At 39.1% G+C, this 4,325-nt stretch overlaps 1 long non-coding RNA gene across 1 annotated transcript; it reads right to left on the bottom strand.

The window, feature by feature from the left end:
• Nucleotides 1–1,544: 1,544 nt before the first annotated feature.
• On the bottom strand, nucleotides 1,545–3,517 carry LOC109801604 (uncharacterized). Its single transcript, XR_002240030.3, has 3 exons — nucleotides 3,287–3,517; nucleotides 2,630–2,683; nucleotides 1,545–1,976 (listed from the first exon to the last, which is right to left on the bottom strand). It is a non-coding gene; the product is annotated as an uncharacterized LOC109801604 (long non-coding RNA).
• Between the last annotated feature and the right edge of the window lie 808 nt (nucleotides 3,518–4,325).

The raw sequence follows: 4,325 nt of genomic DNA, 5'->3' as shown, positions 1-4,325 counted from the left end.
AGTTGGGATGTTGTTACTCAACCCACAGAGTTCGGTGGTCTTGGTGTTAGGGAGGCGCGCAGGGTGAATGTGTCACTCCTTGGGAAGTTAGTTTGGGATCTGCTTACGGCTCCACAGAAGCCTTGGGTTCAACTCCTCAGCAACCTATATCTACAGGGTGACTCTATCCTATGTGCTCAAACCAGGCGGGGTGCTTCCCCAACTTGGTCAAGTCTTCTTAAGGCCCTTCCTTATCTTCGTGAGGGATTCGTGCCCCAGCTAGGGTCGGGTGCCTCATCCCTTTGGTACACGGACTGGTCAGGGACTGGGCTTTGGTGTGGGAAAGTCCCATTCGTTCACATTGCGGACACCAACAAAACGGTTGCAGATTGCTGGGTTAGTGGTGCTTGGAACTTCAGTACTTTGTATACTGTCCTCTCGACGGAACTGACACATTCGGTCCAACGATTGAGTGTTGTCAATTCCTCTTTGGGGCTGGATCATTTCGCTTGGAGGGGGGATAACTCGGGCTGTTACACAGCGGTATCTGGGTATCATTTTCTAACCACGGTAATGTCAACGGAGGGGGATGAAGTGTGGAAGAAGACCTGGAGGTTAAAGATTCCTGAGAAGGTTAAGTTCTTTCTGTGGCAATGCCTTCATTCAGCTCTTCCAACGAATCAGGTTCGGGCTGATAGGAGGTTGGCCGACTCTGGTGCATGCTCGCGTTGCTCTTGCTCTCACGAGACCATTTTACATGCACTTCGGGACTGCCCGTATTCGCGAGAGGTGCTGATGTCTGGTGGGATCAGTGTGGAGTGGTCTTTCTCGGTAATGGATTGTTTTCAGTGGTTGAAAGGGATTATTTTGCATAAGGATGCTATTAAGCTATCCATCACCTTATGGTAGGTTTGGCGGTTTAGGAATAACATGTTGTTTAACGCTGAGCTTTGGACGATTTCGGTAGTCCGTCGGAAGGTGACACTGGCTATGGTGGAGAATAGTGTGTATAACGAGAAGAGGCACTTAGGGGCGGAGCCAACTCTTTGGAGGCCTCCGGAGCATCCGTGGGTCAAACTAAACACGGACGGGAGTTGGTTGAATGGATCTTATGCTATGGGGATGGGTGGAGCAATTCGAGACTGGACAGGTATGTGGCGGGGAGGTTTCTCGCGTGGAGCTTTACATGGTGATGCGTTACGTGCCGAGTTATTGGCTTTGGAGGATGGCTTATCGTTTTGCTGGGAAGGTGGGTTTCGGCAGGTGAGCTGCGAATATGATTGCCTGGGAGCTGTTATGTTGTTCCAAGAACAGTCAACGGTTAGGGATTATCTGCATAAGCACTATGATGTGATTTGTCGTATTAAGCGCTTGCTAGTTAGGGACTGGGTTGTTTATGTGAGTCATATCCCTCGAGAGTTAAATTCAGTAGCCCATACGCTGGCTAATTGGGGTGTACGGAACATAGGTTCCAATGTATTTTGGAGGAGTCCTCCAGAGTTTATCCTGTTACCGTTAGGGAGAGACTCTATGTCTTGAGTTGTCTGCTTTTTTTAGTTTTCATTCTTTACCAAAAAAAAAACTAAGACAACATATGCACATTTCTTAACTCAATCATTTTCAACTATTTAATTACATACTTGATTAACAGAAGTATGAACTAAGCCAGCAGCCATAGCAGCCAAATCTTCAGGTATGTTGCATCCTCTAGCAATATAAGAAAGAAGTGTTTGCATTTGAGATTTAACAGTTGCAAGTTCATTTTGCATATCTGCAAACTTTTCTTCCATATTTTCTGCACTTGCACTAGTTGAACCAAAGGTGACACCACTTAGCCTTGTGGTGGTATGCTTAAAAGCAAGGGTAGGACAAGCTCCCAATGATAATCCTCTAACACGACCTGGATGCTCTTTACCAAATATGACACCAATTAGATCATTTGGAGAAATATCAGATGCAATTTCTGGGTTTTGCATCAATAGTTCATCAATTTTCTCCTGCATAAACATACACAACACAAATAAAACAACAATGACCATCAATATAACTCAACTAATAAATACTGTAAGCCTAGCTGGTGAAATTAACTAACCATTGCATCGTCCAAGTATGAGCACAAAAAAAAAAAAACCTTTACCATCACTACTAAGAAATTCAACATTTAACAATATGAACCAAATAAACAGAAATCATTTAACACTAATTTCTACATATTTTCCAAGAAACCCGTAACATGTAAACAACCTTTGGAACAAATATACAAGCAAAATCATGTAACTACAAAGTGTAAAGTATAATGTCTGAATTATTAAGGTAAATTAATATATAGTAGCTTCTCCATTATTTGCTTTTTAATCTTATGTTTGAATGTTTCGGTCAAAATTTTATCAAAAAGAGGGTCACACAGGACACTATATATAGCAGCTAAAGCTGCTTATAATTAAAGTCACAAACTGGCAGATAAAAAAAAATCTTTTCCAAGACAAAAGAACAAATTCCTTTCGACATGTACAAGGGGACTTCCTAAAACTGGCACCACTGTTCCTATTGATAAAACTCACATCAATCTATTTAGTATGCAAAACCAATTTCAAGAATATTTTTACCAACTATGCTTCAAGAACCAAGAAGCTTTGGCAGAAATACTAACCAAAGCAATAAGCACAGACAAGTCTTTGTTCTGTTGTAGCTGCTGTAGTTTCACCTATAAGGGGGACAAGGATCAAGCAGTGAGAATAAGGGTTACGAAATAGAACATAGAGATAGTATTAATAATAATAAAAAATATAAAAAATAAATAATATTAAATAATTATATAATTATTGTTTTGCAGCGTAGGATTTGAAAAAGAATAAATGGGAGCGGCGAGTGCATGCCCTACAAAAAACAAAGCGGTAGGTCCGGACCGACAGACACGGCGCCAGAGTCCAAAAGCAATGTCTTAAGCAGTGACTATACCGCTTCGTGTGGGTTCTGGACACGCACGCACCACACTTTCAATTCCCACACGTGTCCATCCTCGTCACCCAAACCATACCCTATAAAACCCCCTCTCTCCCTCACGCTCCAACTTTCAAACGCCGCCACGAACACAACAATGGCCGCAACCGCAACCGCAACCGCACCGCACCTCCACTTCCCCCCGGTTTCCGCTTCCACCCCACCGACGAAGAACACGTCCTCCACTACCTCTGCCCAAAATGTGCCTCCCACCAAATTGTCGTTCCCATCATCACCGAAATCGACCTCTATAAATACGACCCGTGGGACCTTCCAGGTAAAATAAAACATACACACACAGACTAACCTATAACTCAGAAGAGCAGGACGACAAGGAAGCACAATGACGAGGAAGCATGGCAGCAACAACAACTCGAAAGAGCACAATGCGACGGCGACAGATAAACGGAGGGTTTTGAGATTTTTGTAAGGAGAGAGAACTCAAGCAATTAGGTTTCTTTTTGGAAATTTATGAGAGACAGAAAGGGAAGTGAATGATTTTCAGATTTTTTTGGTAGAAATTTGAGAGGGAAAAAATTAATTTACTCTAATTTTTTCTATTTTAAAGAGGAAAAAAATAATTTAAGCGGGAAAATAAAAATTTTAATTAGAAAAGGTCATAATCCTCTATAGATTAAGTAAAAAAATTGCACTTTTCAACACATTTTGCAATGTTAAACCAAATTATTAAATTTTTAATAATTTATAGAAATTTTTTAAAAATTTCTACAAAATAACCTCCCTTATTTAACATTTTTTAGTGCAATCAGCTATTATTTACAAGGAATATTAATGTTCTTCCAACAAAGTATTAATACTTCTAATTAATTAAGATTCAATTTAATTTATAGTTTAAAGTTTTTAAAATTTCTTAATGAATTTTTTAAATAATTAATAAAATTAATATCTACTTAATAATATTAGACAAAAAATGGGAATTCAAATTTCGAATTTCATTAAGTTAAATCTGAGAGAAAATAAAGTTTAGTTTAGAGGCAAATAATAATGGCATCTTTAAAAATATAACAATGTCATATTTTACATACATTTTTGTCATTAAAATACTGGCAGTTATAAATGCCATATTTTGAATGAAAATAATGGCAGTTTTATAACTGTCGTATTATAAAGTAAATAGTGGCAGTTTCTTGAAACTGCCATATTAAAACCGCCATATTTATTTAGTTTTTTTGTAGTGACTCTTCAAAAGGTCATGGTTGTTGGTTGATCATTACATAATGGTGCAAAGATGGCATCCCTTATTTACTATGTTGGAGAAATAGGTTCAAAAAATCAATGTGTAAATCCATATATCGAGTCTTCATATTAAGCTTTACAGGGATTCC

This window comes from Cajanus cajan, chromosome 11, assembly GCF_000230855.2.
Source record: "Cajanus cajan strain Asha chromosome 11, NIPB_CcT2T_4, whole genome shotgun sequence".
Taxonomy (NCBI): domain Eukaryota; kingdom Viridiplantae; phylum Streptophyta; class Magnoliopsida; order Fabales; family Fabaceae; genus Cajanus; species Cajanus cajan.
Note: the sequence above shows the minus strand (reverse complement) of the source record. Positions and strands in the feature narration are given on the sequence as shown.